At 40.0% G+C, this 14,402-nt stretch overlaps 1 protein-coding gene across 1 annotated transcript in view; it reads left to right on the forward strand.

The window, feature by feature from the left end:
• Window positions 1–319: 319 nt before the first annotated feature.
• Window positions 320–14,402, forward strand: part of COL22A1 (collagen type XXII alpha 1 chain) — a 221,166-nt gene continuing 207,083 nt past the window's right edge. Inside the window, exon 1 of the mRNA XM_027645748.1 lies at window positions 320–535. The gene's annotated coding sequence lies outside the window, so the exon portion shown is untranslated. The remainder of the gene's footprint in view (window positions 536–14,402) is intronic.

Raw genomic sequence — 14,402 nt, forward strand, 5'->3', positions numbered from 1 at the left:
CTCTTCTCTTCTCTTCTCTTCTCTTCTCTTCTCTTCTCTTCTCTTCTTTCTCCTTTCCATCTTTCTTTTCTAGTTCTTTCTCTCTTATTTTCTTTTCTCTCACTCTGTATTTCTCTTTCCTTCTTTCTTTCTTTCTTCCTCCCTTTCTTTTCTTTCTCTTCTTTCTTTTCTTTCTCCTTTCTTTATTATTTTCCTTCCTTCTTTCTCTCTTCTTTATTCTCTCTCTTCTCTCTCTTTTCTCTCTTCTCTTCCTTTCCTCCCCTTGGTTTCCCCCGCCGGGGCAGAGGTGGGTGTGCAGAGGATGCAGCGTTTTGCCCATCCCCACCGTGTCACTGACATGTCCCTGTGAGTGCGTGTGTGAGCAGAGGGGTTTGGAGGAGTGTGTCCGTGTGTGCCTGTGCATGTGTCCGTGTCCGTGTGTCTGTCTCTGCGCTCCTGCCCCTCCCGCCCCTCGCCACCGCAGTCCCCGCTGGGCGCACTTGGGCTCAGGAGCCGGGCACCAGGTACCACTTCGGGTGGTGTTGTGTTTGTGCAGGTAAGAGGACATTTTTGGATTTGCAAGCCTGGCACCTGGGGCACTGTGACTCTGAACACAACCTCTGCTGCATCCGTTTCTTTTAATTTTTCCCTTGTGCAGAGAGGAAACCCAAATTCAGAAGTTTTTTTTTTTTTTTTAATTATGCAGACATGCAGGAACAAGATCTGTCTCTTACAAAGAGAATCCAGAAGGAACTGTGTTCCATTATTCTTGATTCGCATTTGTTTATCTTTTTACGTAGTCAACAAAGTTTTCAGACCACAGAGTCTGCAAGGTGAGCCTGTCACCTGAATCAGGTTTGGTCAGCCCTTGAGTTGGGATTGGGAGATGCAGTTTGCCTTCACTGAAAGTGATTGGTTTTCGTAATCATTAATTAATACCTTGGGATTTTGAAGATTTGACACTTTCTTGTATTCTGTCTGTGTGACACTGCAGTTTCTATCAGTATGTGGGAATACTGTTCTGTGTTAACAGGATTATGTTGTCTTCAGTCCACATTTATTACAAATGTGCTGTGCATCACTTTTTAGCTGTAGCCTCTGAGCCTTACTCTAAACTGCCTAATTCAGCAGTTCCTTCGCTTCTGTGTTTTTACATAGCTAGTGTTCTTAAAAGAGTGTACTGACTGTTTCACAGCTGACACTTCACAGCATTAGTATGCACTTGGTGCTGTGGCTGTTTTCACGTATTTTGATTAAAACCTTAAAATAACACAGCCATCTGCGCAGTGTGGACACTAATGGAATCGTTCTCAGGAAGATGCACCTGCAAAATCTGTCTGTGTTGCTGTGTTCTTAATTACCAACCAGGATTACTCTACGTACATGCCTGAATTTCCTTTTTCTCTTCGATGATAGCCTGTTTAGACATCTGATTTGGGGGTATTTGTATAGATACTAATTGATAAAATAGTAGGGGGGGGTTCTCAAATAGGTTAGATAGGTGATTCCACTTCAAAAGTTCCATGACTTATTTTTTCAAAGAGTGCATTTCAGTGGATTTTATTAAAGTTTAAATCCTATCAACTGTCATATTTTCCAGCAAGGTGCTGCTATTCTGTACATACAAATAGTATGGTCTTTTTCCACAGCTGGGGTGGTGTTTTGAAGTAACTTCCAACGAGACATATCAAGTACATGAAGATACATATTGGATTTTACATCAGTGAAGTGTTTATAGAATGTTATTATGAAAGAAAGTTCTGAGAAAGTATCGTGGATTCACTGTGTGTCTTCAATAAATGTGTTATATTGCTATTGCTTCTAAGAAGAAGCAATGTGCTGTTTTGGCACCCTTTCTGGTGAAACAGAGAAGTTAAGAGTCCAGTTCTGAGCTTAGGAAAGGGCAACCCACCAGCTGAGGAATGTCATCTAGTTTTGTGGAGAATTATTCCAAGTAACTTGCAGAAGGGCAGTCTTCAACATGTTGCAGAGTTAAAGGAAGAAAAAAGGTCTTCTGGTTTTAAACCAGCAGATGATGGTGACTCTCTCTCTTGGGATCAGTTTGGGGCCAAATATGGTTTTTTTAATCAGAAAATAGTGTTATCTCCCACCTGAGTGATTGTCTCTCCAATTTGAGTGAGAACAGTGCCATGAATGAGTCTTTGGGTTGGAATAGCACTCTGATGGAGGACTTATTGTAGGGGAAGTATCAGTGTGACTCATGAATGTGACTCATGTTACAATGGTGGAAGCTCCCCAACAGGGACCTAACAGAGGAAGAATTAAGTGGAAAGATTAATTTATTTATTTGGTCTGTGGGAAGGTTTTTCTGAGCTCAGAGACCCAGACAATATGTGGGTGAGCACATCTGTAGCACCTATACATACACATAAGTATTTTCTTACTTCTGCTGGCATTTCATACAGTTTTAAAGCAAACATCTTTGCTACATGCCAGAGCTAGCTTTTAATTCTGGAGATTATGATACTGCAAATAATAGGAATAAAAGAACACTTTTGTTTCCAGCATGTGATAACTTTCTTGCTAAAATAAATTTCTGAGATTTGCTCCATAATTATCTTGGCTTCAAAGGATATTTCAATTTGTCATACTGCACCACTTTCTTCTAAAACATGTTTTGATTAATCACTGCTAGGTGATCACAATTCTTCCTCTTTAAAAGCCATTCTTAAATTCTTCCCTTTTCTCATAATGAGGAGCAAAACACCTAAGAAAAAACCTACATTATATCAACATCTTGTCTGTACCACCATACCTGAATGTTATGGATGATACTGGGCTATTTCAGCCATTCAGGTAATGCCAAATTCCCCTATTATTCTTACATGAATTTTAATTATGGATTATCTCACATGACACTGAAATACCTTCTTCTAGGCTTTCCAACTCTGTATTTCATAGCAGGGAAATGTGGCAGTGCATTTCTTTTTACTTGCTGTTTTCCTAGTGGCTTGTTCCAGTTGCTGCTGGAGGTTTAGTAATCCCCTTCAATGGAAATCACATCAGGCTTCTGAAGCTGGCATGAGCAGAGCTCAACTGAGATGACTGTCCCAGCTCCACTAGTAGAGCCAAGCAGAGGCGTGTATTTTGCAGAAAGAAATTTCTCCTGTTGTGCTCTTGGGAGACTTACAGGTCTTAAGTCTTGAAGTGATCTGTTCAAGAAACACTCAGACTTGCTTTCCCCTTTGCAAGCAAGTATGAAGTCTCATGAGGTAATATAATATTTATTTTAGTTTTTAATTTTTTTTTTTTAAGTCCTCCTAGATTTGAGTTTTTTTCAGGAGAGAGGAGTTCGTAGTCCTAATGATCTAGATTTATAAACATCATTTAGGATCAGTAGATTACAGGTGAAGTTAAGGATTTTTCCCTTAACATTGCAATTTAAAAGCCCACTGAACTGTAGTCAGGAACCATGGATGGAGGATGTTGTTCTGGCAGTCTTTACCAAGTCACTGAGTCTGTGCATGGTCAGTTCTTCCAGCTCTGAATAAGAGATAATATTAGGAGCAAGTTTTACATGAATTGTAACCTTAAGTTCTTAAAAAACCCAAACAAATTAGAAGGTTTATATTTGTTCCAAGCACTCTTACTTCTTACTAATTGAATAATATATTCTCTAACAGTTGGCAACATTTCTAGAATTTGAGTTGCAAAGAGAAACTAGTTAGATTTGATTTTTTGGGAAGTATAGAATCAGAGAGTAATGGAACTGTTTAGGCTGGAAAAGACCCTTAGGATCATCGAGTCCAACTGTTAACCCAGCACTGCAGGTCCATCAATAAACCATGTCCCTAGGTGCCATATCTATATGTATTTTAAATACTTCCAGGGATAGTGACTCCACTGCTTCCCTGGGCAGCCTGTTCCAATATTGACAACTATTTCCATGAAGAAATTCTTCAAAATCTCCAACGTAAACTTGAGGTGCAACTTGAGGCCATTTCCTCTTGTCTTATCACTTGCCTTCTGGGAGAAGAACCAGCATCTACCTTGCTACAACCTCCTTACAGGTCTTCTATTCAGAGATAATAAGGCAACATCAAGAGCCCTAAAAACCCTTGTTTTCCATCTCAGGACTTTTATATGATCTCCTTTGTCCTTGCTGGTGCAGGTTGTCAGAGGGGTTGTGATCAGCAATTACAAAAACCCATGCTGGCAATCATAGCAGAGGAACTTGGCTGGGGGTGAGGGGTGGGAGGAGTGTGCACTGATTTTTTCTCCCCACTTTACTCCTGATGTCCAGCTCCACTAACCAAGCCAAAAAATTGTATCATGTGAATATGAGCCACAAAGCAAGATCAATTGTTCTGCTTGAAGGAAGAGTTACTCATTCATTTCTAGTTTGAATCTGAGAGTGGGAGTGGGCTGATATATTTATTTTTCAGCATCATTATGGTCAGTTGAATAGCTCATACTTCACCTAGCAAAGAAAAGTTATGTGCATACCATTTTTGCTTTGAGAAAACTATTTCAGGGTTGGCAGTAGGTGGGTAGATGATGGGTATTTCACCTGCCAGGGACTTGTGTTATAGTTTAGAGATTTAATCTGGAGCAGAGCAAAAAAATCTCTATAATAACCAGTATTGATATACAAGAAATATGTTGCTTAGTGGAAAATTAATTTCACACCACAGGTGATGCAAGCAATGAGGTAGCTTTTTTCCCCTTGTGCTGCTAGAAGAAACCCCCAAAAAAGAATTGCTTTCCTTGGGAGGTTGAAGTGAGCTGAGGATTCTTTATCACATTGAGGCTTTTATGGCGAATACCTTTGTGTCCAGTGATAATAGTCTGAGAGTTCTGTAAGTGTTTTAACTTTAAAAGGCTTCTTTCCATAAAACAGTATGAATACTCTCCAAAAACTTCCAATTTCTTTCTGAGAATAGAGGAAATTAGCAATAAAGAGTGGGCAGGTGCCCGTGAGCCCTGACACTTGCAAACTCTTGTGCTACAGAAACAGTGAAGCAGCCTGTCCTGGGAGCCCCCTGAAGAGTCACAAATCCCACAGCAGGGTGTGTGGGGCTGCAGAGCGGGACAGAATGTGCCAAACCTGGATCTGATATGATTACGTGTCACAAAGCTTCTTCGAGCTGTGTTAGCCTTGACAATTCATTAGGAATGAATGAAACTGAATTATGGGTCATATTTTGCAAGTGCTGTCAGTCCTGATTATGCAGTTGTCTAGATTTCCTTTGCTCAGGGAGTACTGTTATCGCAGAGCTCGTCTGCTATGCAATAGATGTAAGCTATCCTTCTCCAGCTCATCAGAATCTATTTACTTTGCATTGATTCCATTCCTTAGAAATTAATCTTTGATTCTTTGCAGAACAGAAGGATCCCTTGAGTTAGGTTTAAGCAACTTGATTTGATTATTGTTATGTCCTGAATATTGATTCTTAAGTGATTTTAATAAGAGATGTCAAAACTGCCATATTTCACTTCACATTTGAGGGCAAGTTTAAACAATTGACAGGTTTTAATATTTTTGGACTTGTGGCCTTTGATCTAAGCTTAACCAACACTTGGTTGTGGTTTGACTGCTTATTACCCAAGTGCAATTTTTTTCAATCTTGTTTGCTTAACCATGTTGAATTATGTGTCTATTGGCAGCATACAGGTATTTCTTTCCAGAGAAACCAGGTTTATATTGATTGTCATAAAGGGAATCATTCTGCATATTGATTGCAAAGATTTTCTTTGAGCAGCAAAGTTTAGAGCTGGAGTTACCAGAGGGATTCTTGTTGGCTGCATGCTTAGTTTAAAACTAATTACCACTTGTACAACAGAACTTCTGTAATTCCAATTCCATGAGCAGATAAAGGCTACAAATAATATGTGTTGACTGTCTTGATTATCACTGCAGATCTTAGAAAAACAAGATCTGATATCTGTTTCACAGAACTTCTTGTACTGGGCATCCCTGCAACCCTTTATCCATTTCAGTGGTAGGACTGTATTTCTCCACAGTAAGTTAAATACCCTAATGAATCTACTACATGGGAGTGGAATGGAACACATGGCTTTTAGTCCACTGTAGTACTTGATGAGAGAATGTTGCTCAGTGCTGATCAAAATACACCAGAAAATCAGTAACAAACCCCATTGACCAGGTCTAGGCAGGGTGGTCAGGCAAAGTGGCTTTAACTCCTGATTGGGAAATTAATTCAGCACTGGCCAAGAGGCAACAAGGCACAGCTCTTCTACAGTACCTGGAATTCATCTGGTCCTGTGAGAGAACTGACAAAGCTCAAATCTGCCTCATTTCTCAAATCTGCAGCGTCACATCCTGGGTGCCTCAGTCTGAACACAGGAGCTGCTGGTGTAACTCTACAATAGCCAGTGATTTCATGTTCCTGCAGCAAGAAGAAAAAAAACCTCATTCCTTTTATAAAGTACAGTGCTTTAACATAGATAATAAATCTATTCAGCTGCCCTGGGAGGATGGGGCAGGAGTGAACTGCTCATTCCTGATAGACAGGTTGACAATCTCTGTTCAAGTCTGATGTTTCATAAGCAACCTTGGCTTGTTTCAAGGCAATTTCCTGTGTCCTACTTTGCTGTTTAATTATGGTACCACCTCTAGAGTGTTTCTGAGAGTGGTTTTTATGTTTTCTGGAGGCTTTTCTTAATTATACGGATAAGTATTTTTATGATTGATTCCTGAAATTAAAACAGTTTACAACTGGGCTTATTTTATCTTCTTTCTTTGCCATCCCTTGGGTTTATCACTGAGTATATTTTCTGTTCATTTTTTCACTCAAACTATTTGTATATTTCTGACTAGTTTTATCTTCTCCTTTTAAATTGCCTGTTTTACCTTTATTTATTTTTATTGCTATCTTCAACCAATTTTTTTCTTTTTCGGTAGATATTTCTACTGCCATATTTTCTTCTCTTAACATCCTTTTCACTTCCCTTAGAAGCTGTTCCGTGACTATGGGCCATGACCCCGGGCAGCCTGTGGCAGTTACAAGTGGGCTATAAAATTAAGTTACTAATTTTAGATGTGGTGACACAGGGAAGTCAAAGAATTGTTGCTTTCCTTCAGCAGTTTCTGAGCTAAGACTGATAACAGCATGTAGGAAAACAGATAAAGCACCAAGTATCCTTATAGTAGATTCTAGTGGTATGATAAACAATTTAAAACTATTCACTCTTATTTCAATTTCTCCTATTTTTTATTTCTATGGTTCTGCTTGCTGCCTCTCTCTCTCAGAGAGTATTTATGAAGACAGTAACCTCTAAGGTGGGTCCTGTCCAGCCAAGAAAGCCATGGAGTTGTACACTGAGTTTTGGGGAATCTGTCCCCCTAATTGGAGGAATTGCAGGCAGTTTTTAAGGTGTTTAGGATTCAGAAGAAAAAAAAAAAGAAAGAAAAAAAAATACAAGGAAAAAAACTACTAGAAATAAGCAAGAATAACTGTGTGTCAACCAGTGTTGCTTCTTCTTTGGGTCTATGCCTTTGTACTTTTCTTCATTAATAACTTGCAGATGCTCAGTTCTCTTAAATATTTGCAGTGGCCCATGGCATGGATGAACATGACACAGGGGAAATGGCTGTGCCACTGGTTTGTGTGGCATTTAACCTCCCTTGGGTCTGTTTGCCTCGAGAAGAGAGTCTGAGTGTGTGTGTCCGGAGATGGGTCTTTACTGCATAAGTTGTCATGATGGCTCATCTCACTTCATTTTGGATATCTGTTGCAGATTCTCTTGCTCAGACACCCCTTACCTTTAGAGATGATGGAAAAAAAAAAAAGAGGTTTTTCAGGATAATTCATCTGACCTGTTAGAAATATATTACTCTCTAGGAGTATCTGTTCCTCTCTATGGATTATAGAAGACTGACAGGTGGTTTACTCAGACATAGACAATACACTGTAAATCTCTGTATTTGGTCAGATGAAACCTCACAATTTCAATAAGGCTCAACAGAGTTAACAGGCAGGACTGATTCCCCAAACCAGGCTGGAGTGGCCACGGTTGTTGACCAAATGTCAGTGGCATCTCTCTGTCAATAAATTAGCACTGTTGAAAGGTTTTGTATTGATTAAAACAGGCAGTTTAGGTGAGCAGGAGGGTCTGGAATAGCTGTAGAGGGGTGATGTGACTGTTTTATCCCAGGTATCAGATTTAGGATATTTCAGGAGATACGTGATGTGAGTGATGTCATGTAGCTGAGTGTATGATCATGTAAAGGTGGTATAGGAAGCATTAGGTTGTTGGACTGTACACTATCTTAAGAAAACTCTTCTCTCTTTTCTCCTGGGTCTTTGTAGGAGGAGGGATTACATTGGTTTTGGGGAATACTAACCTTTGGGTTGATTTAGTGCAACTTTAAGACAATCCTGACATGAAGCCAGTGATGCTCCTGCATTGGAACCAAAATAAGTCCTGGAACATGACACAATTTTCTGTGAAATGGACCCTTGTAAATGATCAGTTTACTAATTCCTGTTATAAATAGGATAAAGTTTATTAGTTCTGTCATTAAGAAGCTCCACAGAGCATGGATTTTTTCTACTGTCAGTGTCACACTGTCTGCAAAAATTGGTCTTTATATACTGAATATCTCAATTAAAAATTGGCCTTTATCTATGGAGTCTCAATGAAATACTCCCGATCCATGCCTAGGTGGGAGGATCTGTGCCAGTGTTCGTACAGCTTTTCTGCCTCATTACCAGTTCTTCTTGTTTAGCTAACTTGTTTACCTGACCAGATGATGAGTGCTAATCCCTTCTCTGTTCTGTGACATGATTCTGTAATGGATGACAGCAAAGTTGACAGGAGTCTTTTTGTCCTTCAATGCCCTCTGTAAGAATGGGAAATCTGAGGAGACTATTAGCCCCTTTGAATTTTTAGTGGCTGTGTACTCATAGGATTTGTGAAATCCTGTCTATTAGATTGAAAGTCTTCTGACAGGAGGATCATGTCTGGTAAAAAGGACACTCTTTGCTCCTGTCTCAGCTGAGATAATGTGGGACAGGAGGGCTTTCCTTTTGGTGCAAGACTTGGACTCCTGAACTGAGCTTAATTTTGGCTCTGTCACAGTAACTTTATGCTAAACAAATCATAGAATCAAAGAATGGTTTGAATTGGGAGGGACCTTAAAGATCATCTGGTCCAAACCCCCTGCTGTAAGCAGGAACATGTTCACTAGGCCAGGTTTCTCAAAACCCCATCCAACCTGTTCTTGTACACTTCCAAGGATGGGGTATCCACGGATTCTTCATCCCAAATCATTCCAAGACCACATCCCTGTTGGAAAAACTGGTGTTTTGAAGATAAGGTTTCTAATTCAGTTCATAACAGAGACTTGCTGGGAGATATATCCAGATGGAAGACTAGGGTCATGGTGGCATCTCAAAGACTGAATGAAGAAACATTTAAGTTTAGGACTTTTAAGGGCTCACTCAGGATGGAGAAACTTGGAGGAGCCACCATGGGTACACTTCCTGACTTTGAATTGTTCCCCTGCCAAAATTCCCCAACATGCTCTAACAGGGACCTTCCCTGAAACAAGTTCTGAGGTGAGGATACACACAAGTTGTGTTTCAGGGGACTTAAGCACTCTAAAAGAAGATTTGGGAAATGGATTTTTCTGACCCACCCCTATCTATGTCACCATCTTCCTGCACATTTTATTCATTACCTAACTCTCCTTTCCTCCTGAGAAACTCCATCATGTAGTTTCTCGCATTGCTTGGGAGCTGAGACAATGCCAAGAGCAGCATCCAGACTCCCGAGTAGGGGACAAGTGACCAGGAGGGTCTTGTAGGTTTTGCACTAGGTCCCCGTTGTCCTACAGAGTTTTAAAGAGCACCAGTTATCAGCAGTTCATGGAATTGCTGATGTTTCTAGTATGTTGTTGCTCCCAAGAACAGAGTCTTCTTCTCATGTATTTGAATCATAATTGGGCTAATAATCGTCTAAACCACCTAATTCACATTGAAGCAGCACTGTCCTTGGGTCCTAGTACTTGTGAAATATTCTATTTTGTAGGAAATGGTTCTTTTTAGCTTATCCATTTATCACAAAAGAGTAGCTTGTAGCCTTTTTGGAGAAGCCAAACTGAACCACAAAACATCCTATGAATTTCATCCCTGTGGGTACAAAATCACAAAAAGTGAAAAGGATGGGAATTAAAAGCTAAAATTTGCAAAAGGAGATTGTGAAGTATTGGATACCAGGGCAAATTTTCAAAAGTTTGTACTATCATTTTCCAGGAGAAAGGAGAAATATGATACCCATTTCTTATTAAATGAAAAAAAATATTCGATTGACACTTGAAAGAGAATAAACACTTTAATCTTCTATCAATGATGCCACTGAAGGGAAAGTTATAAGATGAAATACTGAAAATACTGCTTCCTTTGGTGACCATGTATAAAAATATGGGAGGCACATCTATTTCAGTGCCTGCTCCTATGCTGCAGGATCCCAAATCTCAAATTTTAATGAGAAAAGTTGTTAGTGAAAGTCAGTACATTTTCTGGATGGATGAGTATTCAGGGATTACTCAGGGATTACTTTATATTCAACTCTCTATATAATGCACAGACATCTCTTTCGCCGGGGTCCTTCATTGTATCACCTGAGTTTGGAGAAAGGCCTCTGACCTTGTTCACACTGATGCTTTCTCAGACAATAAAAATCAATTCTTTTGGATGTGTTTTAGACAATGTCTGAACAACGGGAACCAGAGGTAGAAAAATTAAAGTTATCCTTCTTATGGACTTAATACTTTTTGGGAATAAATCCATGATGCCTAAGAAGGGCTCTGCCACTAGCAATAGTTATCTGTGATTTAATATTTCAACAGTGTGTTTGGTGTTATGCAGACTTAAGTGGAAAATGACTCCCAATTTATTGATGTTTCTACCATGTTGTCTTTATTTAGGGAAAGATTCTGTCATTCCAATAAAAAATTATGGAGTGCTTTAATGTGCTCAGAGGTACACTGAGAGACCAGTGGGATTGTCTGATCTTTTTGTGAGCTGTGTTACTAAATCAGCAGAGCCATCAAAGACTGAATCACATAACTCAGGGTGTGGTATTTAAAAAAATAATTGGCTGTGTTGGCTTCCACTGATGTTTGAGTTCAGAAGGGATACTTGAACTGTTAAAAGTGCATAACTTTTAAAATGCATAATTTTTTTAATGCTCTCAATAGTTGTCAAGATGTGTATGTTTAAAATTGTGACTTAAATGGGTTTTTTTAAATTTTATATGATGATATAAAAAATAATGCCCTCAACCTGCTCTCTGCAGCAAGGCAGGTAAATTGGAACATTTGTGGCAACATCCTTGATAGGAAATTTCATCAGGGAATACTGGAAGTCACAGACTAGAAGCCACTGACCTTTGAGTGCCAGGCAGCAATTCAAACTAAATGGGTGTCTGCAAATCCCAGTGCATCCCCCAGTGCACAAGTGCCTACACTTGGATCAGGACAGGCACTGGTGTGTCTGTCAGCAGATGAAGGAGTGTCAAGCAGTGCCAGTTGTGTTGTCCTGGGCCAGGCTGGAGGCAAGGGCAGCAATCACGCGAGGCACCACAACAGGGGTAGCCCTTCTTTACCATCCTTCTCTTCTGCATTTGTGGTGGCTCTGAGGCTACTTTGGTCCCTGGGAGGGGTAGAGTAGTTCCCAAGTTCTGCCCACATCCTGCCCGTCCCTGCCTGTTTACTTGCAGGGCTGTAGCCTGCAGGAAAGGCATTCCTAAAGGCACTCCTCTGCTGCAGGACAGAGCTCAGGAATAAGGTAGGTCTTAATGTGGCTGAGAGCCACGTGGTGGGAAAAAATACTTTTCCGTCCTCTCATTCTTTTCTTAAAATGAGAAGTGAGATAATATAATCCACTCTTAGATGAAATCTCCAAATTTCCCCTAGAAATGCTCCCTTTGCTGCGAGAATCACACTACGCAAAGACAATGCTCCTATTTATAACTTGTGGCTGAAGAGAAGTCTCTCATTAAGTAGAATCATCTTAGAGTAACTGTTGAATGGATTTCAATGCTTTGGTAACATTTGTTTTAAGAGCTTGTCCTCTGCAGAAAGGTGAGTCAGCCTCAGCATCAGGGTCCATGTGGCTTTATTCATACTTTTCACTTATGAATGTCCCCACTGGAATGTGGGTTCATTGGTGTTGGTTTTGTTTTCATTGTTTCTCTTTGATTTACACTAATAGATAGAGTTGCAGCTGCACATCAGGATGGAGCCAGACTCTGAGATATGAGAGATTTACTGTGACAAAAAATAATTGGTTCCTGCAATTTGGAATCTGATGAAACTGAAGTGTGGTAAGGATGAATACTTAGCCTGCACTTGCAGGATCTTTTCAATAACTCATGTTCCTTTCAAGTCACTTCGCTGTCCTGACTTTCCTGGTTTTGAATTTTTGCTAGTGAAACTGAGTCCTCCTGGTATAATTCATAGGCAGGAGTCATAAAACTGACACTCTTGCGTGTTGGTATATGGGGAAGAAATCTTTTTTTTTGCCTCCAGGATGTTATTAGGAACAAGATGACAAGTTGTGAATATTTTCCAGGTATCATAATGCTTTAATATACTGGAATGTTGAATAACATCAGTGATAACATCACAGCAATGTGTGACAGAAGAATGAGTGTTTCTGCTACCCTGAATCACAGCTCTTTGTTCCAGTTTAAGATGGACATCAAAAATCTTAATATTGAAACTTGTATTATAGCTTTTAATATTGCTTTGTATCTTTTAATGCTTTCAACCTTACAAAGACTTTACTTATGAAGACACGAAATCAGGGAAAACACTGATTTCATGGCTATCCAGTGGCATTTATGTGGATAGAACTGAACGCTTTACAAAAGTAATAGACTGGTTTTTCTAAATAGCATCCCAAAGGAAATCTTTTATAAGAAATCTAACAGTGTGCTATGAAGGATTTATTTGTGCATTTTGTTTTGTTTTCCATGGTGAACTCTTCATAAATAGTGAAGTAACAGGCACGGTAGACAAGCTGCTTCATGAGAATAAATGAATCAATACATCAAACTAATGTAGTGGTGTGGAAAAGCAAGAAGGACCTATTGCCAGTGAGAAGAGACTTGGGTGGGGGAGAGAGGATATAGTTTGCAATTTGCTCCAACAAACATTTTTCCACAGACTTCAGAAGTTCAGTGTCAAGATTGAAGACGTGCATTATGCTCTCAATCTTTTCTCTGTTTTGTACACCTCCGAGGGAAATAAAATTCTGCCTTCTCAAAAGGAGACCAAATGTGAAGAGATAGTGTTATTCTCTCTCAGACTTGAGAGTCAAAGCTATAATTCGTGGAGAAGGGAGCACCAGAGAGAAGAGTTAAACTCACACCAGTCTTCTGCTCGGGTGGGGTGGTTGATTCCAATACAGAAAATCAGCAGTACTGTCATCTGTCTCACAGAGACATTTCAAGGACAGGGGAAACCCCTTTCAACAGATAAATGTCAAACATGGTCACTGAACTGTATGATAGCAGTCATACAGAGAAGGCTGTGCCATGGAAAGGCATAGTTTACGTAAGAGAAGTACAACTGGTCTCCAAAGCTTTCATACCCCATGTAGTGTTGAAGTTTCGTTGTTTTAAAACACTGGCTAGTAAGTATGTGTAGCAAGAGCAGAATTCTCATGCTGCAAATCATAGAATAACAGAATGATTTGGGTTGGAAAGGACCTTAAAGATCATCCAGTTCCAACCCCTCATCCATAGGGGTAGGGTCATCTTCCACTAGACCAGGTTGCTTCAAGCCCCATCCAGCCTGGCCTTGAACACTTCCAGGGATGGGGCAGCCACAACTGCTCTGGGCAACCTGTTCTGGTGCCTCACCACCACCCTTACAGTATATAATTTATTCCTAATATCTAATCTAAATCGGCCCTCCTTCATCCCCCTTGTCCTATCACTGCATGCCTTTGTAAAAATATATTTCTCCAGATCTCATGAATTCTTAAAGGTTCTTTCTTTTCCCATCCGCTTTGTAGTGTTCTGGGGCTTACATCAGTTATTGCTCTGATTCTCCTTGGATGTCTGATTTTTGCCTGAGACATGTAAGAGTTTGTGCCGACATGGCATTTCACTGGAAATGAAAGCCACAGTTCAGCAGCTTAGATTTAAGCCTGATGAATTTTGGAGAGAAAATTCCTTCCTTGAATTTGGGGGTCACCCCAGCAACTCACATGCCATGCATGCCAAGTGGAATCTGGAGGGTGGAAGCTGAATGGGAAGCAGGGTTGCACTGAAAGACTTGGAAGTTGGATACATAGATAATGGCTGAAAAACATATTTTCTTAAGCAGATTTAAAAATGTTTCCCGGTAAAACTACAGTGAATGCAGTCGCTATAGCTACCAGCAGTGATTTTTGGAGAACTTCTTGAGTTACTTGCTGTTTAGT

This window comes from Corapipo altera, unplaced genomic scaffold, assembly GCF_003945725.1.
Source record: "Corapipo altera isolate COAL_440 unplaced genomic scaffold, ASM394572v1 51, whole genome shotgun sequence".
Lineage (NCBI taxonomy): Eukaryota > Metazoa > Chordata > Aves > Passeriformes > Pipridae > Corapipo > Corapipo altera.